The sequence below is a fragment of the Artibeus jamaicensis genome, unplaced genomic scaffold (genome assembly GCF_021234435.1).
Source record: "Artibeus jamaicensis isolate MK-2021 breed Jamaican fruit bat unplaced genomic scaffold, CSHL_Jam_final contig_64, whole genome shotgun sequence".
NCBI lineage: Eukaryota > Metazoa > Chordata > Mammalia > Chiroptera > Phyllostomidae > Artibeus > Artibeus jamaicensis.
In genome coordinates this window covers 1,595,488-1,619,541 of record NW_026521911.1, presented here as the reverse complement: position 1 = coordinate 1,619,541, position 24,054 = coordinate 1,595,488, and the positions used below count along the sequence as shown (strand labels likewise).

Sequence of the window (24,054 nt, the reverse complement as noted above, 5' to 3'; positions counted from 1 at the left end):
TATGCTAAAGTTTTGGGTTTGATCCTTGGTCATGATGCATAAAAAAAAATCAACCAGTGAATGCATAAATAAGTGGAACAACAAATTGGTGGACATTTTGCCCCCCTCCCCCCCGTCTCTCTCCCTCTCAAATCAATTAAAAAAAAAAAAGACCTCCAGCCTGTGTTAACAAAAAGGATGGGGTCCCTAGCCCCCTGCCAGTGGTCGGATGCCAGGCCCTGTTCCTGTGTTCTACCTTGATGCTTTGAAGTCTAGAAGGATGCCTGGGTCTCCCCTGTTCTCTGTGGCCCTCAGGTGCCCTCAGCTGCCTGAGGGATACCCCTGCTGTGAGGTTGGGAGAAGGGCCCTGTGCTCTGCCCTCCCCAGAATGTTTGCACCTGATAATGAATTTGGGGCCAGGAAGTTCTCTCCCAGGCATGGCCCTGTTCTCCCTCCCAGGAAGTGACTTGCCTTAGCCTTGTCAGGAAGACGCAGTAGTGGTTTTCCTAGGGGGGCAGAGTAGAGGTCCAACAGTAGGCAGGAGATTCTATAACTCACCAAGACTGGGGTTCCAATCCCGGGTTTGCCCAATACTGGTTTTGTAACTTGGGGCAAGCTGGGGAGATTTTTGGAGCCTCATTTTCTAATCCATAACCTGCAGTGATGATTTTTGCCTTCAAGCAGAGGAGGCCTGAGATAAAAGGAGTGAATCGTTCAGCACTGGGCCTGGCATGCAGTAGGTGTAGGTACTCAAATTAATGACTCCCAGTCTCAAAGAGTAATCCCTCAGGTCCCACTCCAGTGAGAGCTGTTCTTACAAATGTGTCCACAGGGCATTTGGAGAAATAGAGTAAGATCTCTGGCTTGGCTGGCCCCAAAGGTGTTCTGGACACAGGAACCAGGAATGTCTGCCCTGGACCGCCATCTGTGTGTGTGCTTGCAGAATGGTAGAGACTATCCCGTTCTTTAGGCCAGCGAAGGTGCCTGGGTGCCAGAGCCTTAGGCAGCAGCCTTTAGCCTCGGGATCCTTAGCCACTCAGGGCGGGAATGTTCCCCACCACCCCGCCTCTGGGGGCGTGGCCCAGGGAGAGAAGTGAGGTAGCCCCGGAGAACGCGGTGGGGAAGGACTCCTTAGAAAAGGAGGACAGGGACCTAAGTCCTACGGTCTTTCACACCCTGGGGGTGGGGGCTCCTGGGAGGGGTGTGTGGCTAAATTACCGCTGGGCACCATTACCAGAAGAGGAGTAGCAAGAGGCCCGCAGACTCTGGAAGAGATGGAGACTCAGCGGGTGGTGGGGGTGGGGATAGAACCCGAGCCTCAGGAGACAAAACGGACCTCCGAGTGGCAGCAAGAGGAACAAGCGAGACACGCACACCGTTCTTATGCTCGGCGAGCTGGGACTCTGAAGAGCCGGGTCAGAGAGGGGGCGTGTCCATGCCCCTGCCCCGCCCTCCCCTCCCTGGGGCGTCACGTGGGGCGGGCGGAAGCACCCGGGGGGTGGGCGCGCCCGGCCTCAGGCCGCGAGTTGGCTGGTCCGGGTGAGTCTGTGGCTGCTTGGGAACGCCGGGTCCTTGCGTAGAGTCTTCGCTCAGAACAGGTCAGTGTGGTTGCCGGGACCTCCCCGTTGCGCTCCTTCCCCAAGCGTGGCCCGGAGTTTCCCATTCCGCAGAAGGGAACGCCGAGGCCCCGCGACGATTCCGTGCCGGCACCTACTTCCGCGGGTGTTTCGGGTTGTGTTTTCAGTTCTGCTATTCAGCGGCGGGGATGGGGACCGCTTCCTCAAGGTGCGCTGTCCGGTCAGACTGCAGGCAGGAGGGCGAACCGGAGGGACTCGGGGCGTCCTGCCCTCAGCCCTTTGGCAGGAAGGCTTTCGGGATCCGAAGCCAGTCCGTCGGACGCCTTGCTTTTCTCATTTGTGAAATGAAGGCTCCCACCTCATTGACCGCGGGGACCCCTGCGGCTCTGCACAAGGCATGACCCCGTGCCCAGGACCTGGGCAGTGACCTTGGGAAGACTATTTCCGGTCTCTGCGCCCCAATTCCCCACCAGTAAATGGTGGCATGGACTCCCAAGAGCCCGTACCTGGCCCCATTGCTGGAAAAAGGAGGTTTGTGTTCACACTGAATGGGGTCAAGGCAGCAGTGGGTTTTTGGGACTGGAGAGAGCAGACTTGGAGTTCAGCCTGGGGGGAATGGGATGGGTGTTTAGTCCCAGATCGCCAGAGGTGTTTTTGGTGCTCTGGGGAGCTTGGGTTAAAAGCCATCCCCGTATGGCTCCTAGCGTATGTACACCGTCCCCCAAAGCTCCTGCCCTGGGAGCATTCCCTTATCCTCAGGCTTGGGGGGCAGGGAGGGCTGCAGGGTCAAGCAGATGTGCAGAGGTGCTCGGGTTACTGTGTGAGCACTGAAGTCCAGACAGAGGCACCCAGGATACCTGTTCTCAGACAGCAGATAGTGCCCAGGCTAGGGGAGATCTCCCAGTAAGCTCATTACAGAGTAGAGGGATACCAGCAGAGTCACAAAGGCAGATGCAGATAGGCACTGAGATAGAATCAGGGACTAGAGCTCTTGGAGGCCCAGGGAGGAGATGACTGCAATGGTCCTCAGCAACGATAAGGATCCCCCCGAAGAGGGCATAGCTTGTGCAAGGGCAGGAACTTGCACGGCATATTTGAGGAATGGCACGGAAATGGGTATGGCGTGAAAGGGTAGCAGCGGCCGGGTGTAGAGAGAACTCACCCCCCTGTCCCATGGCTGGTTTGGGATTGTCTAGACCTTGGCCTGGGGACTCTGCCTCCCCATTTGCCACTTGCTTACAGGGGTCCGTCCCAGGCAGAGACCTGGCAACTGGGGAGGGGAAAATTGGCAGAGGCCACCAGGGGCCCAGATTGTACCACGGCTTCTTTGGGGCATTCCCTGCTTAGTCCCAGCCTCACCCCCGTCACCTGTCAGGATCCAGTCATGCTTGTCTGTACATCAAGCCTCAGCCCTTTGTGCAGGTCCCACCCCCAAAGTTTTCTCGCCTCCAAATGCCCTAGATCCTTTGGGGCTTCAGAAGTGGGCTGCCCTACTGCTGCCTAGCTTTTCAGTGCTGTGTAGTGGCTCAGCTTAGCAAGGGCTTCCTTGGAGCACTGTGGGGAAAGGGCCTGCAACACTAAGGGAGTGTCTGGGACCTGGGGCAGTGTCTGTGCTGCTACCACACCCCATGTGATTGCATACCCGAAGATGTCTCAGTTCCTCAGAGCCTCCATTTCCCCATCTGCAGAATGGACTGGTAAGCCCATGCTCCGAAAAAGAGCCTCGTCCGGGGCTGGGGCTGGGCCTGAGTCTAATCCTGCCCCCAGCAGTGAGTATTTGATGAAGAAAAGGCAGAACTTGGGGGAAGGGGTCAGCTCAGAGCAGTAAGGGGCCTCTGAGAGTCCTGGGGGCTAGTGATGGACTAGCCCAGTACTAGGGCATCAGCTGGAAGAAGGGAGTCCCCTCTACTCTCCCCAGGGTGGGGGGGAGGGGCGAGGGGCTCTCCCCTCTCCACCCTATTCTCCCTTTGGCCAAGCTCAAAGCCAGCCGGCTGATGCCTAAACAAGTAGCTTCTGTTCCCAAGGTAGGGGGAGGGGAGGCAGGCCCTGGGCTCTAGCCCTGACCCTGCCTCTTCCTCCCCCCACCCCCTTCAGATCTGGATCTTAACCCTTGGAGGCCTGGGATGGGCCCTGGGCTACTTGAGGTGTGGTATCCCTTGTCCACCAGCTGTGCCTTTTAGCCCACTTTAGGCTTCCAAGGTTTCTGTTGCAGCGGGGGTGGGGGGAGGGTGGGGGGTGCAATAGGACAGGAGCTGGAAATGGAGAAGGAAGGAGGAAATGGAGGTGGGAGGGAGGCTGGAGCAGATATGGCCATGGACCGTCAGTGACCACTTGGTCCAGCTTTTTTCACAGATGGGGAGACTGAGGCCAAGGCCAGAGATTGGACCTGGGTCACACAGAGAGCCCTGGTGGGAGCCCGGACTGACCCCGACTTCCAGTCTGGCCCTTTTACTTGGAACCTCCAGTAAAAGGGGAAGACACTCGGAGCTGAGTAATGACTTCAGCTGGAATGACAGCGACAGTGACCATGCACACAGCACTGCTGCACTTTATTTTACAGTTTTATTTATCTTTTAGAGATGGGGTGGGGGGAGGGAGAAGGAGAGGGAGACAAACATGGATGTGTGAGAGAAACATCTACCGGTTGCCTCTCATACACTCACAACTGGAGACCTGGCCTGCAACCCAGGCATGTGTCCCTTGACTTTTCGGTGCTTGGTCCACTGAGCTGCACCAGCCAGGCCGCAGGCACCTTTATGTTTCATCCTCCAAACAACCTTGGAAGTTAGGTTTCAATCTACAGAGAAAGAAATGGAGGCACAGAGTGGCAAAGTCACTTACCCAAGGTCACAGCAAAGAAGTGATAGAGGCAGGATCAGGATCCAAGCTCTTGTTTACCTCTTTGGCCTGAATTCCCCTTCCCTAGACTGACCTCACCCCATGAGCTCAGTCCGAGGTCTCACTCAGTAAGGGGCTTTCCCTTGGTGGTGGTGGCCAAGGCAGCAGGGTGTGACCTCAGCCCAGCAGACTGGGCCCTCCATCAGAAGTAGGGTCCACTCCCTTGGGCAGCCCCTGTCATGCCTCCTCCAGTCTCAGTCAGACCGGACTCATCTCTTCCACAGCCCTGTTCAGAGGGGTCTTCGATGTTTTAGGAAGGGGTTCTGCGCTAAGGGTGGCCACTCCAACGGTCTGAACAGCAAAAGGATATGGGGATCCTCAGAGATCCCCTATAAGTGCACCCCTGGTAAAACTCAGGGCTTGCTGCTGACTCCCGAGAGCCCCCATTCCTGACCAGAGAAGGACATCTTGTTCACTTAACCTCACCCTGTCAAGCCCCCAAACCTGTGCATTCCAACCAGGGCTCTGGAGTGGACAATCATAGCCCAAAGAGGAAGTCAGCCCTAGGTGTCAGGGACAGCCTGGGGGTGGGGGCAGTGCATGGTTGGCCTTCTGCATGACCTTCCTGCGGAGTCTCTCTCTGGCTCATCCTTTGGAGTATGTCTAGAAGGGAAAAGTCTGTACCATAATCAGGACATCCGCCCTAAGTCATTGGGACAATCAGAGTGGCTGGAAGGGCATGTGGAGTTAAATGACCAATTTTATAACCACATTATTAAATAGTAGTAATGAGTCCTGGCTGGTGTGGCTTAGAGGACTGAGTGCCGGCCTGCGAATCGAAGTGTTGCCAGTTCACCTCCCAGCTAGGGTGCATGCAAGGGCAAGCCAGGTCCCCAGTTGGGCGTGTGTGAGAGGCGACCAATCTGTGTCTCTCTCGCACACTGATGCTTCTCTCCCTCTCTCCCTTCTTCTCTCTCTCAAAATAGATACATAAAATCTTTTTTTTATATAGTAGTAATGATAGTAATGGTAGCTACTGTTTCTTGGAAGCTTACTCTGTGCTAGGACCACTGAGCTAAGCATTTTATGTCATTTAATCCTCAACAGTAGCCTTGTGGGGTAGGCACCATTTTCACTGCACAGATGAGGAAGCTGAGGCCCGCAGAGGTTAAGTGATTTGCTCAGGATTACCTGCTCCACAGTAGAGCCGTGAGCCTGAATTTCTCTCGTTTCATAGTGAGAACCCTGAGTGCTGGGATCCCCTGCAGCCCCGAGGGGATCCAAACCCTGTCCTACCCTGGGAACTCCCAGTCAGGGTGACAGGCAGGGACTGGAGGGCCCCCTGCTTGCAGACTGAACTGGCGGCTGTCAAGTGCTCAGCTCCTGTGGGCCCAGCCCTAGGATGAGCTCCCCCGGAGGTCTGCTCCCTGCTCTCATCCTGTCTGCTTGGCTTTGCGAATGCAGCTGTTCTCCCAGACCCCATCTTGTTCGTGAGGGAACTGACATCTGTGGGACTCAGTGACTTGCCTTATATGGTTGGTCATTCAGCCCAGGAAAGGGGAGAGCTGGGGCTGGCAGCTGGGCAGGGGGCTCCGAGGCCTGCGTTCCACCCCCCTGCCCAAGGCCCGATAGGGGCCTCCTGAGACTCTGACACCCTGAGGTGCCTTCGGTCACTGCTTACCTTCTTGTTGTAAAGCCCAAGCCTTTCTTCCTGAGCCTGACTCTGCTCAAGGTGCCTGAGATCAGCAGGGTGTCAGTGAGTAATTGACACCCTGGAAAAAATGGTTCCGGAGCTGAGAGGGCAAGAAGCAGAGACCAGCTGTGGTCAGGAGTGTGGTGCCCAGGGTCACAGGGGTCCAGAGGAGGGGTCGGGGCTCAGAGAGCCCGCCCCAGGAGGGAGGGCTGTGGTGAAATCTTGCACCTTTCGTTATCTTGGTTATCTTCGATGTGGGGGTAAAGATTGGGGATAAAGATCGTGAGCCAAAGGGGGTAGGGAGAGGAGGATCAGGACCTCTCATAGCCACTTCTTGTCCCTGTTCTCAGGGCTGGGAGCCAGAGGTCAGCCAGGAATCTCAGCTGCCCAAGCCCCCGGGGCAGCCTGGCCTAGCTCCTCCTGGACACGCTGGGGTGGGTCAGCGTCCAGGATGGGGAGGGCGGGGGGCGGGGGGAGTGGTGGCAGGGCTGAGCTACCACTGCACATTTCTTCCCCAGGTGCCTGGGTCCCCTTTGCCCTATTCCCTACCACTCCAGAGGGTACTGCCCTGCCCTGCCCCTGGGCACCCACCTCTCTCTTCCCCTCCTTCCTACCGTAATTCAGGGCCAGGGCTCTGCCTACAGTCAGGCCTGCAATCAGGAGCCCATGGTACGCCCCTGACCTTCGGCTCAGTGAGAGGCCTTGGGTCACTTATTTTCAAAGGACTTGGCTTCCCTGGAGCTTCAGGGAGGGAGCAGGGAGCAGCAGCCCCTGGACCCTCCCGGGTCCATCACCCCCAGGTGTGGGCAGGTGAGAGGTGAGGCGGGTTGAGGTGGGGGCTTCCTCATGCCTTTCCACTCTCGCCCTCTCTCCTTATGTGGAGTAGTTGCAATTTTAGGATTCCAAGTCTGAGATCCTAGGTGTTAGGGATTCAAGGATTCTAAGGTTTTATGCACCTGTGATTCCCAGCTTCCAAATTTTCAAAATTCTAGGTTCTGTGAGTCTGTGGTAGGACTATCAAACCCTCAAATTGGGTAGGGTGGACCCTGAGTTGAGAGCTAGGTGGTCTTTGCCACACCTTGGCCAGCTGGCGCCACACAGATGAGGACTGGAGAGTTCCCAGGGCCGCTTGGGGGCGAGTTGGTCGCCAGGCTCTGCACACTATCTGCATCCACCAGCCCAGCATACATGCCCAACTGCCCTCTCTCAAGAAATCTGAGAACCAGGCCCTGCCAGGGACTTGGTGGGGAGTGGGGAGGGGGCAGACAGAGGCCAGGCCTCCTTTTCATGCGATGGTGGTGGAACTGTCTTCCTGGATACCGGGGTAGGTCTGACGGGATGCCCCAGGAAGGCTGGTGATTGGCTGGGTCACAGAGCAAGGTGTGGGCCACGCTGCTGGGCAAAAGCCAGTCCTCTGGGGCAGGATGTGGTTCGGCAGGCCCAGGGCCAGTCTTGGGGGTTGGAGTAGCGATCAGAGCCTGGAGCCATTGAGTGTCTCACAGCACCTGCCGCAGCTGCTTCTGGTGCCCGCTGGGCCTGTGGGCACAGCAGCTGCCCCAAAGGAGCGCTGGGCATAGAGCGGAGCCGTCCCTGGAGGGGAGGCCTGTTACCTCTTGTGAAGGAGATGCACCCCGCCCTGGAAGATTTCCTGGCCCAGGGAGCCCCTTCCTGCTCCACAGCCTTCTGGGGCCACTATGAATGTGCTTGTGTGTGTACCTGTGCACTCATGGGCCCACACTTGCCCTCAAAGGTCTCGTGCTTTTCCCTGTGTATGGGTGTGACCAGCAGTCCAGGTCCTGCTGGGTTGGGGGAGGAAGAGCTTGGCTCTGCAGCCATTTGGTAGATGAGCTGGGTGAAGCTTTCACCCACAGGAGTGGGGCCCTTCCTCCAGATGGGCCGCTTTGTGCGCCTGCAGTTAAAATGCAATAATTTGTTCCCAAAGGCCTCCCAAGCCTGGTGGGGTGGGGAAAAGGGCCACCCCGAGGGCAGGGCCAGAGACTGCGCAAAGTCCGAGAACCAGCTCTGGGGTGGGGTCTCTCTTGCTCGGTGCCGGAGCCTCAGCGAAAGGCCTGCCTCTCCCATCGGACTGGGGCTGTTCCTTCTCCCTGTCTTCTCAGCTTTAAAGATGGATCCACCAAGCCCAGGGAGGCTGAAGAGCCAGGGGTTGTCTGGTGGTTCTGTTCCAGGATGTGAACTAGGACACTTACCAGCCTCTACAGCCTGTGGCCTGAAAACCCACATTTATCAGTGCAGAGCCAACCTAGCCAGTGCACTGGGAGGAGGGGGGTTGCTGCAGTATCTGTGAAGTCACCTCAGAGAAACTCCGCCTCTCAGTTCTTTCAAGGAGCAGGCAAGTGGAAGGGGGTGGGTGCTCAGGCTGGGGCGGGGGCTCGGAGAGCTTTGGTCTTGACTTATTGGGTGGCCCGGCTTAGGTTCTTGCCTTTCTCTGGGGCTCACATTCCCCTTCTAGAAGTGGGAAGGGTTAGACTAGGTGGGTCTCTAAATGTCCAAGGAGCAGCTGGTTGTGGGGGTGGGGAGTTCCTGGCAGAGAGAATAGTATAAGCCAAGTAAGTCTTGGAGGTAAACTGTCAGGCAGTGGGGCCAGGGGTAATGAGGCAGGAGAGGAGCAGTAAACTGCAGAAACTAGAGGGTGGAGGCCTTTGAACTGCACTGGGTGATGGGCAGCTATGGAAAGGGCAGGTTGGCAGGGGAGAGGCTTTCAGTTGGGGCCGGGTGTTGTTGGTCTCGGACACTCCTGGAAGTCCAGGTGATTCTGACCTGTTCTGGGAGCGGTAGTGTAGGGGTGGGCAGCTCTGGGGGTCTGAGAATCAGTACTTTCTCCTGTGAACGAGCGGTCCCCAACCCAGCAGTATTTATGGGCCAGCACAGCAGGAAGTGGCTGGGGCAGCCTCAGAGGCAGAAGGACCTGTCAGGCTTAGCCATGGAGGGTGCCAAGGGTTCTCGGAATTGAATGTTTGACACCTGACTCAGCCAACCATTTCTCTCCCTACCCATGTCACAGGCCCGAGTCCCATCCCAAGTTCCTGACCTCAGTGAGCCAGGCCTTTGTAGATTTCCATTCATCCCTTCTCCTTGTGGCTGGCGTTTATAGCCACAGGGGATAGAGCTGTGAATGAGACAGTGTCCCGGCCCTCCAGCTGAGACTGACAGTGGACAATAAATATAGAATACAGTGTCCCAGTAGTGGTAAGCGGGATGCTGAGAAATGGCACAGGGTCAGGAGGTGGGGGGTGATGGGGGCACTTTTTAGGTAGAATGGCTATGGAAGGCAGGCCTTGTGTTTGAGCAGGTGCTGGGCAAGAATGGCAGTGAGTCACGGCGGGGTCTGCAAGAGCCATCCAGGCAGAGGGAGCGGCAGTGCCCCCCCCACCCCAGGCGGAGCACGAGGACTAACAGCAGGGAGGTGGGCGGTGGCAGGGGCAGAGCAGCCGGCCCGGTGGGCCGTGCATGTGCTGGCTTTGGCTTTCTCTCTGAGGAAGGTGAGTGAGAACCGGTCGGACCAGGAATCTCTTTTGCAGGCCTACATTTATTCCTCACAGGCCTGCAAAGTGGAGTTGCCATAATCCCCATTGTGCAGGTGATGAAACAGACTCAGAAAAGGCAAAACAGAGTCAGAAAAGCTGTGGATTTCCAAGCCTCACAGCAGGAGGAACCCCCGCCCACCCACCTGTCTGTCACCCCGTGCTTGGTTGCAGGGCACCCTGCTGCCTTTCATGACTTCCTGTTACCTGGTCAGCAAGGGCGAGTGTCTTAGCATGGCCTTCCAGGCCCTTCTCAGTCTGCATGTACCCTCCCTGCCTGTCTGGTGCCCTCGGAGGAGATGGAGTGGAAGCAGGGCCCAGGCAGCCCGTGGATCTGATTCTGGCTCCTGTGTCATTTGGGCAAGCCATCCGCTTTCCAGGTGTCTGGGCAGGGGTGTCCAACCCGCCCCCCGCGGGCCGCATGCAGCCCGGGGTGGCTATGAATGCAGCCCAACGCAAAATTGTAAATTTACGTAAAACCTTTTTCTTGCTCATTAGTTTTTGTTAGTGTTTGTGTATTTAATGTGTGGCCCAAGACAACACTTATTCCAGTGTGGGCTAGAGACACCACAAGGTTGGACACCTCTGGGGGAATTACATGAAATAATCTATGTAACGTTTAGCACATACCTGGTGGGTGGTAAGCACTCCATAACCGTGATCTTTAAGCAGGTATGGGTAGATGATAAGTGGGTTAGAATGCTCCCTCCGAGTGGGAAAGGAGGGGCCTTTTCAGGAATCTTCCCATCTGTTGTCTGATTATATGGCGGAGGAGGCTGTGGTCACACGGCTAATTGCAGGCCAGGGCCCGCAGGGCCGGTCGCCTCTCCCGCTCTCCCTTCTGGCCTCTACCCCGCCCATCTGGGTCACCTCCACCCACCAGCACAGGCAGCTTCCCCTTTCAGGTGCCAGCAGCGTGGGGCCACTTATCTTCCTTCTTCTCCATTTCAGGGGCCACCTAGAGAGAGGACAAGTTCAGGTCTCTCTTCTCCTGGGCTGCTCCTCCAAGTCTTTCTCCCGGGTGGGTGCCTGTCAGGTTCCTGGTCACTCAGAGGGTGGAGCCCAGCAGCCCTCTCTTCCCCTTCCCTGTCAGGGCCAGGGATGGCCCTCAACTCTTCTGGTGAGTGGTGGGGGGCCTGGCATGTGGCTCTGGTACTGTCCACTCTCGCTGCCTGGGAGTCCGTTGTCAGCTGTGCCCTCCCACCCCCGTTGCGGTTAGCCTCTTCCTGTTTCTGTCTCATTTACAGTGTTAAGGGGGGCAGTGGTCACAGAGGAGGATCTTCCCGCAATTACCTGGAACACCTCAGGCTTCCCCGTGGCAGCAGTTTTAGTTGGGGAGGCACTCCCTGCCCTGCCTGGGAAGTCCCCAACCCAGTAGGGTGTGTCTGTGACCGAGGGCAGAGGGCCAGGCCAGAGACCCGGTTCTCTTGGTGGGAGTGCCCCAGGTCTCCACAGGCGCTGTGGGGCTGGGTCACCCTTTAAGGTGGGAGGGCCTGAGTGAGGCCTGAAGAGGGAATGGTGGGGGGGGTGCAGGCATAGGGAAGGTGGATGTGCGTCAGGGATGTGAGTTTAGGGTTCCAGTTAGGACTCTGCCTTGTGGCAGGTTAGAGGTGTAGGTTGGAGGGTGCCCTGGCTGCGGTGGGGGAAGGGCAGAAGGAAGGAAGGAGAGCCAGAGGTCCAGGCAGACTGGGGAGGCCTGCGGTGGGTGGGGGCCATGGGGATGGAGAGGAAGGTGATGTGTCAGCATCGTGGCAATGAGAGGGGGTACATGGTAGGGCTGAGGAGGATTCAGATGTCATAGACTTTTTGACAAGGCCTAGAAACCAAACCATTTGACTTTCAGTGTCAATTATTTATTTGCAAGTGAGATACTTCAGACATTCACACTGCATCCTCACGCCTTAGTCCCTGTCTGACCCTTTCTGGGGTGGGGCTTGGGCACGAGGGACCCCTGGGTGAGGTTTGGGGGAATGTGGGGTGAGGGTCAGGGCTGATGTGGTCAGGAGCTGTTAAAGGACAAACCGTAGGGACCCTGGAGGCTCTCGTGTTTACTGATGGATCTCAGCCCGTTTCCCATTCGAAAGTCTGGGAGCTGCACTTTGTCACAGCCCTGTGGGTCCCTGGTGAGGGACCTGATAAACTAGGTCTTAGACCTTTGGGAGGGTGAGCTGGTCGGGGGAGGGAGCAAGTGTCTCCTCTCGCCCAGGAAATCAGCGGTTTTATTTACAGTATTTCTCTTGGCGGTCTGTTCATGTCGTCTCTAAAATCATAAAGCTGCTTTATAATGACAGTGCGAGGAGCAAACGCAATTCTAATAGACTTAAATACTTTGATCATTTTTCCTTCTAATTATAAAAGTGATTCCCAACTGTAAAAACTTTAAACAGGACAGACCTGAAGGTTGTAGAAAGTGATAGTCTTTCAGGACTAGGGTGGGAGTTAAGGCCAGGCCTGAGATTGAGGTCAGGGATGTCCACGGCCACTTAGTCTTATTTTTTTTTAAGATTTACCTATTTATTTACTTTTAGAGGGGAATGGAGGGAGAAAAACAGTGTTCGAGAGGAACACCCATTGGTTGCCTCTTGCGGGCCAGGCCCGGCGGGAAATCGAGCCGGTCACCCTTGGGTTCGCAGGCCCAGGCTGGTGCTCAGTCCACTGAGCCACACCAGCCAGGGAGGCACGTAGTCGTTAATATCCTTTGGTCATTAATAAACTTTGATTTACTGCCCCAAGGAGGTTGTTAGAATACCCGGCCCCGTGTGTGGGTGTGTGTGTGGGTGTGTGTGTTGTGCTCTGCCCAGGGTGCCTGCTGGGAGCCCTGGTGTGGGGACCCCCTGAGGCAAGAGCCATGTTTTGATTTGCTCAGCCGCCCGTGTAGGTCAGAGGCAGCCTTGCTTTATTTGGAGAGCCGAGCTGGTCAGTTCAGTGTGGGATGGGGACTGGGCGGTGCCCGGGCCCACCCAGGAGGAGCTCCAGGGGATGGTGGGGTGTCTGGTCCTGGACCCCGGTGGGGGAACACGGCTGGAGGCAGGGTGTGGTGGTCACTGGTGTCTGGGGTAACCGAGAGCTCCCGGGTGCTGCAGGGGTCCAGGCTGGAGCCTGGCTGCAAGACCAACAACAAGGGCCCCTTGGGGCTAGGAACCGGAAGTGTCTCTCTTAGCAGTGTAGGAGAGAGCAGACGGCCAATGTGTCTGCTGGTACACACCTGGTGACATGTCACAGTCAGGTGGATGACAGCTCTGCTTTGTGGAGGGGGAAGCCGAGGCTCAGAATGTGACCTGAGTTGAGAAGGGCTTCAGGTAAGAGGAGGTGGAGCCAGGACTGGAACCGGGACTTGGCCTGTGTTCTGCAGGGAGGGGGCTCTGGCCTGGAGCCCAGGGAGTTGCCAGTGGCGCTACCAGGTGACTGATGTGGCTCTTTATGCACCTAGACCCTGGGGCCCCCAACGCAGTCCTCACTGGCCTGAAGGCTGCTTCTTGACCTCCCCTACTGCTCCTGGAATACCAGAGGTCAGGCCACAGCGCAGATGGGATGGGGCAGAAAATTGGCAGAGATTCAGGGCGGGGGCAGGGCAGGAGCCTCCAAGGTGCCGCCCTGGGACTGGTTTGCAGTGGCTGCCAGTCCCTGAGAGACGGAAAATAGGCTTCTCGGCCCAGGGGCAGTCAACTGTGCACCTGCTTGCTGCCTCGCCTGGTGCTGCGGGGAGCTGGCTTCTGCAGAGCAGTGGGAGTCACTTCTGCACCCTCCGGGCTGGGAGCCCAGCCCCCACCTAGTTCCTCATCTGGAAGGGAAGTGTCTCTAAGGCGCTTTGCCTCCGTTAGTGGAGTCCTGAGAGCACTCTGCAGACTGAGGGTGGCCCTGCCCATAGGTACCCCCTGGTGACTGGGCTGGAGGGAGGTGGGTATTGGATTTGGGGGGGGCCTGATGCAGTTGTATGAAGTCCAGCTATTGGTGGGGAGAGTGGGGAAGCCTCTGTGTGTGTGTGTACAGATCCGTGTGACTGCCGGGTCCGGTGGGAGATGTGTGTCCTTGTTGGTGGTGTGAGGTGTGCATTTGCGGTATGGGCGGGGTGTGGCCTGGCCAGAGCTGAATGGGTGGAGCCCTCGGTTCCTGTGTGGGGAGCTCTGAGGGTTTCCTGAGGTCTGGACTCTGGACGCTGGGGTCCCTGCTCAGCCTGCCTTGGGTGGGGGGCTGTGCAGGGCAGAAAATGGTGGGGGTGGGTAAGCTGAAGTCTCAGGTCCGGAGCCCGGAGCCTGCCTTTTCCCCCTCCTTGTCCCCACACTGTGGACCTTCCTTGAACCCAGAGCCCAGCTCAGTGTAGAGGGGAGATCTAAAGATGCAGCCGAGGAAGGGTCTTGGCTCTGGGGACTCCAGCCCTGAGTGTGGAAGGACCTGGGACCAGCAAGGCTTTCCCGGCTTCGGCCAGACCCACTCGTGCGAGTCAGAACGCAGTGGATGCTGTCATCCATGTGGTCAGCAGGCTGCGTGGACACCCAAGAGAGAGTCTCCAAACCTCTCTACACGTCACTACTGTCTCATCACATTTTCTGTTCTGCCCCACTGAACCCCCCCCCATCGCCCCCATCACCGCATTGTCAGGTCCTAACTTGTCCCTGGGTCTTGCGCACGCAGTTTCCTTTGCTGGGAAGGGCAGGCTCCTCTGTACCCTTCAAGGCCCCCCGTTCAGGAGTGCCCACTGGGAACCTTGCCCACCCCCTCCCCCCGGACAGCAGTGGTCACATCCTCTACGGGCCCTGGGTGGGTTTTCATCTCACACAACCTCAGTTACCTCCATGAAATGGGGTAAAAATACCAGGCCTTGGGCTTGTTTTGAGGGTGACTGAGATGAAGGTGGAAATTGGCAGCAGCTGGGTGAGAGGTAAGCATTTAGTGAATGGACATGGATGTGTGCCTGTCCCTAGGAAGGCTCTGGGCCACCGTCCTGCTGCCCTGTTGGAATTGGTGTGTCTCATCAGTAGTGGGTGGGGATGGTATGGGGGACATGCCACGCTGGGGAGAGAAGGGGCAACAGGGTTTAAACTCTGCCCTTGGGGGTTACAGTGGTGGTTAGAGGACAGAAGGGTGATAGCTGTGACTCCAGCAAGAGGGACTCAGGGCAGACCTAGAAAAGGGTTGGAGACTCCAGAGGACCCTTACCTCCGATGGAGTGCCCTGTGAGCCTGGTCAGGTCCTGGGCTCTCCTGTGGAGGGCAGGGGGCACCTAAAGGGGTGCAGGTCACTGGGCACCCCAGGCCAGGTTACGGGTTGGATGGAGATGGACCCCCACAGATGGAACAACCAGAGATAGAACAGAAGCAATTCTGAACTGCATCGCCCAGTTTCTGAGGCCTAAAAACCCGAGGGTGGTCAAGGAGAACTTTCTGGAGGAGGCAGTATGTAATTAGTACTTGAAGGTGAGGAAACTTTTGGGGGCTCCTGTGTGCCAAGCTGGTGCCTGATGCAAAAAAAAAACCCAAAAAACAACCCTGAAATGGAGGGAGTTATGGGCCAGCTCAGCCTGGCTGGGGCTTGGGGGATGTCACAGGCGACTTAGGCAAGTCACTTCCTCCTGTGGGTGTTTGTTTCTGCATCTGTAAATGTCAGGGCTGGAGCAGGTCAAATGACAGTCCCAGTGGCTGGACTTGAGGGCACGGGGAACTGCGGGAGGCCTTGAGCAGTGGCAGGATGGGATGGGTTGGCACAGCAGAGGGGGCTGGAGGGAGCGGGGGAGAGGCGGGGGCAGGGTGGAATGGTGGGGTGTTGAGTCCTGAGCTGAGTCTCTGGGGTGGGGATGGAGGAGAGCCCCCCAGCCTCTGGCCATGCTCTTGCAACAGGACAGCACTTCCCTCTGACTGGGTCCCTGCCTCCCAGGGGTGGAAACTCAGTGATGTGCCGCAGCAGCTGAAGGGCTTAAACCCCTGGGGGGAGCACAAAAACTCAGTGGTCAAGACAAAGAATATATTTTTAAAAGTCAATATTAAATGAAAAAAGTCCAAGATAAACAAAATATCCACATTTTAAATAAAGAAGTTCAGTATTGCTGATTCTTTCTTTGTCTCAGGCTCTGGCATGGCTCAGCAGGGCACTGCTCCAAACTTCTTTTTTTTTAAGGAGCTGCTTCCTCCAGGAAGCCTTCCCTGACCCCTGGCCTGGTGAGGACCATGTGGGCTGTTTCTGCTTGCTGGGTGATATCTGACCCCACCCCCAGCCCCTGAGGTTCCTGGGGGGCAGGTCTGAGGTCTGGCTCCTGCTTCCAGTGTTTGGAATGGAGCTATCCTAGAGGGTTGGAGGTGTGGAGGCCCCGGGTCTGACCTTAGCCTGAAGCATCTAGTGCAGGAGTAGGAACTTGAGAGAGGCCCAGGATGGGGCTGGGCCCTCTGCAGATCAGAAGTGGTTTCCTGTTTTCTAGCCCTGGTCATTCCCATAGTGGGGTTGGGTCATCATCAGACAGTCCATGTCGAACCATTAAAACAGGGCCCAACCTGCATAGCAGGGGCTCAGTTGGTCAGTTAGTGTTAATAGCCACTTTTGAGAGGCAGTGAGCAGAGTGGTTAAGAGTTTAGAGCTGCGCTGTCCAACAGAAATATAATTCAAGGCAAGTGCAATTAAAAATTTTCTAGTACACATTAAAAGAAACATGAAATTAATATTAATAATATATTTTCTTCAAATAGCCAACATATTGTTCCATTATATAATAAATAGAAAAAATTATTAAGATCGTTTATATTCTTGTGTGGGGGTTTTTGTTTTGGGGTTTTTTGTTGTTTTTTTTTTTGTACTAAGAAAAACACTGATGGGTGAGAGAAACATTGATTGGTTGCCTCTTGCAGGTCCCCAGCCAGGGACCTGGCCTGCAACTCAGGCACGTGCCTGGATGGGAATCAAATCGGCAACCTTTTGGTTTGCAGGATGCTGCCCAACCCACTGGGCCACATCAGTCAAAGGCTCCAGTGTGTATTTTTTTAATGTATTTTATTGATTATGCTATCACAGTTCCAGGTTTTCCCCTTTTGTCCCCCTCCACCTGGTACCCCCATTCCCTCCAGCGATCCCCTGCTTTAGTTCATGTCCAAAGTCAGGTGTATAAATTCTTTGGCTTTTCCATTTCCTATACTATTCTTAACATCCCCTGTCTATTTTGTACCCACCAATTTGTACTTCTTAATCCCTGCACCTTTTCCTCCATGGCCCCTCTGCCCCCTCCCAGCTGATAACCCTCCAAATGATCTCCATATCTATGATCCTGTTCCTGTTCTGCTTGTTTGCTTAGTTCATTATTTGGATTCAGTGATTGATAGTTGTGAATTTATTGCCATTTTAATGTTCATCGTTTTGATCTTTTTTTAAGTGTTTACTTTTAAGAACTACTTGTTTATTTTTTAGAGGTCAGGGAAAGGGAGGGAGAGAGAGAGAGAGAGAGAAACATCAATGTGTGGTTGTCTCTTGAGTGTCCCCTGCTCGAGACCTGGCCTGCAACCCAGGCCTGTGCCCTGACTGGGAATAGAGCTGGCGACCCTTTGGTTCACAGGCCAGCACTCAATCCACTGAGCCACAGCATCCAGGGCTGATCATCTTCTTTTTCTTATATACTGTAACTCCTTTTAGCATTTCATATAATGATGGCTTGGCGATGATGAACTCCTTTAATTTTATGTTGTCTGGAAAGCACTTTATCTGCCCTTCCATTCTAAATGATAGCTTTGCTGGATACAGTAATCTAGGTTGTAGGTCCTTGCTTTTTATCACTTTGAAGACTTCTTGCCCGTCCTTCTAGCCTGCAAAGTTTATTTTGAGAAATAAGCTGACAGTCTTATGGGAACTCCTTTGTAGGTGACTGTCTGCTTTTCTCTTGCTGCTTTTAAGATTATCTCTCTCTCTTTTTTTTTTTTTTTTTGTAGAAAGTAAAGTTTTTATTCACTCTCCAAGAAAGAAAAGGGGCATGGTGTCAAGATTCTCTTTGTCTTTAATGTTTTGCATTTTAATTATGATATGACTTGGTGCGTTCCTCTTTGGGTCCACTCTGTTTGGGACTCTGTGTTTCCTGGACTTGTATGTCTATTTCCTTCACCAAATTAAGGAAGTTTTCTTTCATTATTTTTTTCAAATAAGTTTTCAAATTCTTGCTCTTCCTCTTCCTCTCATGCCCCTACGATTCAGACATTGGTATGTTTTAAAGATGTCCCAGAGGTTCCAAGCCTCTCTTTTTCCTTTTTAAAAAAAATTTTTTTTTCCTGATGTTCTGATCCAATGGTTTTTCTTTCATTGTGTTCCAAATCATTGATTTGATTCTCGGCTTTATCCCCTCCGCTGTTGGTTCCCTATAGATTTTTCATTATTTCACTTAATGCAAACTTCATTTCTGCCTGGATCTTTTTTATGCTGTTGAAGTAGCCAGTGAGTTCCTGGAACATCCTGATAATGTGTGTTTTGAACTATGCATCAGACAGGTTGCTTATATTCATTTCGTTTAGTTCTTTTTCTGGAGTTTGTTCTGTTCTTTCATTTGGGCCACGTTTCTTTGTCTCCTCCTTTTGGCATCTTCCCTGTGTTTGTTTCTATGTATTAGGTAGAGCTGCTTTGACTCCCTGTCTTAGTAGCATGGCCTATTGTACAAAAGGCACCTACCTGTAAGTAGTATGGGATGGAGCCTTAGGTACTCACCGGATGGTGCCACCTGTCTCACTGCTCTGTGGCTCTGTGTGGGGGAGGGCTTGGAGAGAAGACAGTGCCGCCGCCACCTGGTCTCTGGAGTTTTGCCCAGGAGAAAGCTGTCTCCTGGCACTCGCGCTGTTGTCAGTCACTTCACTTTCTCTCCACATGCCAGAGGTGCCCTTCCAGATGTTGTCCTGGTGCTGAATGCCAGAGGGGTAGGTCTGCATGAGTCCTAAGTCTGTTGTGGGCCCTTTAGGAGGAGTCTTTTCCTGGCTGGTGTAGCTCAATAGATTGAGCACAGGCCTGTGAACCAAAGGGTCACTGCTGTGATTCCTGTCAGGGCACATGCCTGTGTTGCAGACCAGGCCCCCAGCAGGGGGTGTATGAGAAGCAACCACACATTAATGTTTCTCTCCCTCTCTTTCTCCCTTCCTTCCCCTCTGTCTAAAAATTAATAAATAAAATCTTTTTTTTAAAAAAGAGGAGTTTCTTGAGAATCCCACAGTTTCTTCCACAGTTTCTTCTGGCTGCCCAACCCCCACTGGTTTTTTGCAGCCAGAAGTTACGGGGACTTATCTTCCTGGGGCTGGAACCCTGGGCTGGTCTGGGGCTGGGATCCCTCACTCCTGAGGTATCCCTCCCAATTTTTATCCACCGAGTGTGGGTGTGGGACCACCTTTTCCATCCCACTCCGTACCTCTCCACACCTCTCCACTTCTCTGCATGTCTCCAGGTCTCCACCTCTCCAACTTGTCTGTGTGAATGTGGCCTTTTAAAATCCTTGGTTGTTGGACTTCTGCACAGCTTGATTTTCTGACAGTTCTGGGTGATGCTTGTTTTGTAGTCTAGTTGTATTTTTGGCTGTAGTTGTGTGAGGAGGTGAGGCGTATTTCCTTACGCCTCCATATTGACTGGTAGTCTCCAGGGTGTGTCTTGTACATCACACTTCATTCTGCGGGTCTATACTAGATTCAGACTGCTCCTTTCCTAGCTGTGTGATTTTGGGCAAGTTATTTAAACTCTCTGTGCCTCAGTTTCTTTATTTGATGGGATGAGGTATGTACCTCATATGGTTGCTGTGAGGATGAAATAAATTGATAAAGAGTGCGTAGGTACTTGGCATACAGTAAGGACTATTTATGTTGTCTATTTTTTAAAATCTCATTTGAGTAGCATTGCCATTTTTGCCAATTCTTTCTGAAGTACAATTACTTAAAATTTGTTTTTAAAAACTCACTTTTGAAACATACCCCTATTTTAGCTGCATCCTGAAAAATAATTGTTGAGTCCACTTGAGATAAATACCTGACTAGGACATTAAAAAGCCATCGTGCAGAGCCTAGCAGTTTGCCATTGGCCCTGCCCTGTGGCAGGGGAGGTGGCTCTGCCCAGGACCTGCCCATTCCACCCCGTCCTGAACAGAGCCCGGGCCATTCGAGCAGGCTGGTGGTGTGCCTGCAGGGATGGCTTGTTCTCTTCTCTTGGCTGGGAACGCTTCTTTTGACCCCTGTCCATGTTAAGGAATGGGCCTCTCTGGTCTCATGCCCCTGCCTCAGTTGCAGCCCCTCTTTTCCTGCCCCACCCACTGGCCTCCAGGCTTAGTGGAGAGAGTTCTGCCCCCTGGATCTCCCCAGGGTCCCCCACCTCTCTGACAAGCTCTGCGTTGTGGGAGGAACTGCCTCAGCCATGGGGCTGCGTGCATCTCCTCCCTGGGGTCTTCCCTGGGGAGTGTCCAGCCTCCTGGCCAGGCCAGTAGTTTCTACCACAGCCCACTCCCTACCATTGGTCTTGTGGGAGAGCCAGAGAATGAGGAGTCCTGACTCTCCCTTAAGACAGGCCTGCACCTCTGGGCAGGCCCGTCTGCCTGACCCCTCGCCCCCCACCGGAAGGCCCTGGCTTCCACTAGGCTCCCTGCACCCTCACTTCGTCTTCCTTCCTCTACCCTCTTCCCCATCTCTCACTTTCTCCCCTCTTTCCTTTTCCCCATCCCTCTCTGCCTTCCTCCCCCGCCTTCTTCCCTCCACCCTCCTTTCCCTTCCCTTTCCCCTCCCCTTCCTCCTGGCATCTCTCTGCTCCAAATGGCCTTGCCTCATGGACTTTCTCCTCTACTGTCTTTGCAGCTTCCGCCTCAGGCCAAGATGAGCTGCTGTTCGGAGTAGCTGCACCCTCTGGGAGGACCAGTGTCCTGGGCAGCCCAGCAGGTGAGTTGGGAGATGGGGAAGAGGGAGGGGCTGAGTGTGGCAAGCTAAGCCCCAACACCAGGTGGGGGAGGAGGCTTCCTGGACGCAAGACCGGAGGGCCCATTTCCCACTTTGAGAATAGGTTGAGAGGCAGAGAGAGCGGGGTAAGGCCCAGAGACTTTGAGAAGAGCCTCCCAGGAGGGCTTTGAAGGGTGGGTGAGGCAGAGCCGGGGGATGAGCCTGTGGGTGTGTGTATGTGTATCGGCTTATTTGATTTCCTTCTGTGCCTGGTGAGCTACTGTCTCTTCCTCATTCCAGATGATCACATTTTCTCTTAAACAGCATTTCTGGTTTTGGAATAATGGTACAAAATTAAAGGGACAGGATATAGTGAAGGTAACCTTCCCTCTCCTGCCTTCCCCGCTGCCAGTGCCCACTCCTCCTCCACAAAGGCGGCTTCTTACGAACCTGCCGGAGGCCCTTCCGTGTCTGCGTTTTCTACACCTATGCTTTCTTTTTCTTCCAAATTACAGGTATTGAGGTAACATTGGTTAACCGTATAATTAATCTATAATTACATAAATTTCAGGTGTACAGCATTATGTTTTGGTATCTGTGTCTCTGTTGCATGCTTACCACCCAAGCCTAGTTTTTCCCCGTCACCTTGTATTTGCCCCTCTACCCGATTCACCCTCCGCCACCCCTTTCTCCAGTGACCACCGTTCTGCTGTCTGTGTGATGAGTTGGTTTCTTTGTGTTCTGTTAGTTAATTTGTTACTTGTTTTATATTTCCCGTGTGAGTGAAACTACAGTTTTTGTCCTTTTGTGTCTGACGTTTTGCACTCAGTATGACGCTCTCAGGATCCGTCCACGTTGTCACGGATCACAGTATTTTGTAGTTTTCGTGGCTGGGTAACGTCCCATTGTAGAAGGACCGAGTCTTCCTTACCCTTTCATCCATCGATGGACTATAGGTTGTTTCCATGTCTGGGCTGTGGTAGATAAGGCTGTGTGAGCACAGGGCCACTTCTGTCCTTACGAATAGCTGTTTCCATGTTTTCGGGTAAATATCCAGAAGCGGAATGGCTGGGTCGTAGAGTCTTGTTTTTACTTTTCTGAGGACCCTCCATGCTGTTTTCCGTGGTGGCTGTGCCGGTTCACACTCCTGCCGGCAGCGCACGCGCCCAAGGGCTCCCTCTTCCTCGTGTGTTCTCCTGTACCTGTGTTGCTTGTCTTTGTGATGGTGGCCTTTCTGATAGGTGTGAGGTGACCTTTCATTATGGTTTTGATTTGCATTTCCCTGATAATTAGTGATGATGAGCATTTTTCATAAATGTTTTCTTTTTCTTTACCCAGATGTTTACATCATAAAACACTCTTCTACATCTTGCTTTTTCACTTACAGATAAATCGTTAGTATCATTTTACATGTACTTTATTTTTTTAAACTTTAAAAAAAAGGTTTTATTTGTTTATTTTTAGAGAGAGGGAAAGAAGGGGAGGGAAGCATTCATTGTCTCTGACACGCCCCCAGCCAGGGACCTGGCCGGCAACCAGCCCTGACCAGGAATCCTGCTGGTGACCTTTCAACCCCCCGGTTTGTAGGACACCCAACTCACTGAGCCACACCAGTCGGGGTTTACGTGTACTTTAGACTTTGCCACTGGGTAATTTTATTCATTTATTTATTCATTTACTCATCCATTGTATATCTTATTGTTGTTCTATTACGGTTGTCACAATTTTTCCCCTTTGCTGTCCTCTGCCCCTCCTACCCCCTGCTCCTACAGTCAGTCCCCGCCCAGTCCATGTCCATGTCCATGTCCATGGGTCATTCATACATATTCCTTGACTAGTCCCTTCCCTTTCCTTCCACCCTTATCCTTCCAGAGTTAGTCTAACTCTGGAAGAACCAGTGGCTTTATGTTGAGAGCTGGCCTAAGACATCTAATGTATTTCTGTTTGTGTCTTCCTTTGGGTCTCTCGTTAACTTGTTAAAAAATATTCACGTAGTTCAAAATTTAGGTGATGGAAAAAAAATTTGTGAAGTGGAAAGGTACCCCCACCAGTCCGAGGTGGGCTTCCAGGAGGGACCCGCCAGTCTGTGTGCAGTTGTGTGTTTTTGTAAATCTGTACAAAAGTAAGGTATTCTTTTTTTTAATTAAAAAATGTTAATGGAGATTTCATTGGCACATAACATTCATTACATTAGGTTCAGGCATTATAACAATGATTTGATATATACATTGTAGAGTGATAAGTTAAAATATTTGGTATTCTTTTTATTAAAGAGGACCTCCGAGTCGTATCAGCTGCAGGCCCAGGGAAGCCCGGCTCTGCGCCTGCTCCCTCCCGTCCGCTGGCCCTCACCTCCCTCCGGGCGGCCAGCGTCGCCTTATCTCCTGAGTGTCTTTTAGAGGTATCTTGTGCGTCTACCAGTCGCGCACTGTTCCATCATCTCCCTGGTTTTTTCCTTCCCGCCCGTAAAAGGCAGAATGTTATACACAGTGTTTTGTACCTTTCTTTAGTCACTTATAAACAGCATATTTTGGAGGAGTGTCCTCATTCTCTGTATCACCTCAGTATTCTGTATGACTGCACTGTAATTTAGTTAACTGTTCTCTGCTTTATGGATGTTTTGATTGTCTCCGTCCTTTTGTTATTCTGCACAGCGTTATAGCCACACTGCCTGTAAGTGCCATTTTGGGCGTGTGCCAGTACCACTGCAGGGTGAGTGTCCAGGGCCGGCCGGGTGCAGGGGCTGGAGCTCCGGGGTTTCACACCTGCTGTGGCCCTGCCCCTCCTGGAGGGGTCCAGCCCGCCTGTCGCTGCTGAGTGTGGGCAGTGTGGCTCTTTTCATCTGTTTCAGAGCCATTTATAGTTTCCTTTTGGTGAATTTCTCTGTTCCTATCCTTCGCTCATTTTTCTTTCAGTTTATTGATGTTTCCTATTTTTAGGTGATTTTCAGTTTTTGGGAAACGGTGTTTGGGATATGAACAGCAGATTGCCCCTAGTTTGTCATTTATCTTTTGGCTTTGCTTACGGTGTTTTTTATCATGCGGGAAGGTTTGGTGTTTATGTAGTTGAATTTTTCACTTCTTTCTTTACCCTTCCAGGTCTGTGTCATTTCCAAAAGGCTTTTGCTCTCTGAGATGATTCTTAAAATCCTTTTATGGCTATTTTTATAACCAAATCTTGGGTTCTTCTGTAATTTGTCCTGTTGTAAGTTAAGTTGTGAGGTAGGGAGGGGTCCAACTTAGTTTTTTTCTAGATTGCTGTACAGGTATCCCAACCACTTGATAATCATTCTGGTTTGAATTCATTTTATTGTATGCTACATTCTTATATGCATTTGGGTTTATTTTGGAATTATCTGTTCTGTTTAAACTTCCTGTCCAGGTGCGGGTAGCGTGTACAGTCATAGTCATCCCTGGGTACCCCCGAGGAATGGGTTCCAGAACCCTCTGTGATACCAAAGGGGTGCTCAAGTCTCTCATTAAAACAGCGTAGATCAGTGCACACAGTCAGTCCTCTGCATCTGCAGACTCCCAGCAGTGGATGGAAAATACAGAGGGCCACTGGTACTGTTT

At 53.2% G+C, this 24,054-nt stretch overlaps 1 protein-coding gene across 1 annotated transcript in view; it reads left to right on the top strand.

Annotated features, from left to right (window-relative positions):
- Positions 1-1,468: 1,468 nt before the first annotated feature.
- The window catches only part of ARAP1 (ArfGAP with RhoGAP domain, ankyrin repeat and PH domain 1), a 69,833-nt gene continuing 47,247 nt past the window's right edge, over positions 1,469-24,054 (top strand). The window contains exons 1-2 of the mRNA XM_037135659.2: positions 1,469-1,577; positions 20,405-20,485. The gene's annotated coding sequence lies outside the window, so the exon portion shown is untranslated. The remainder of the gene's footprint in view (positions 1,578-20,404; positions 20,486-24,054) is intronic.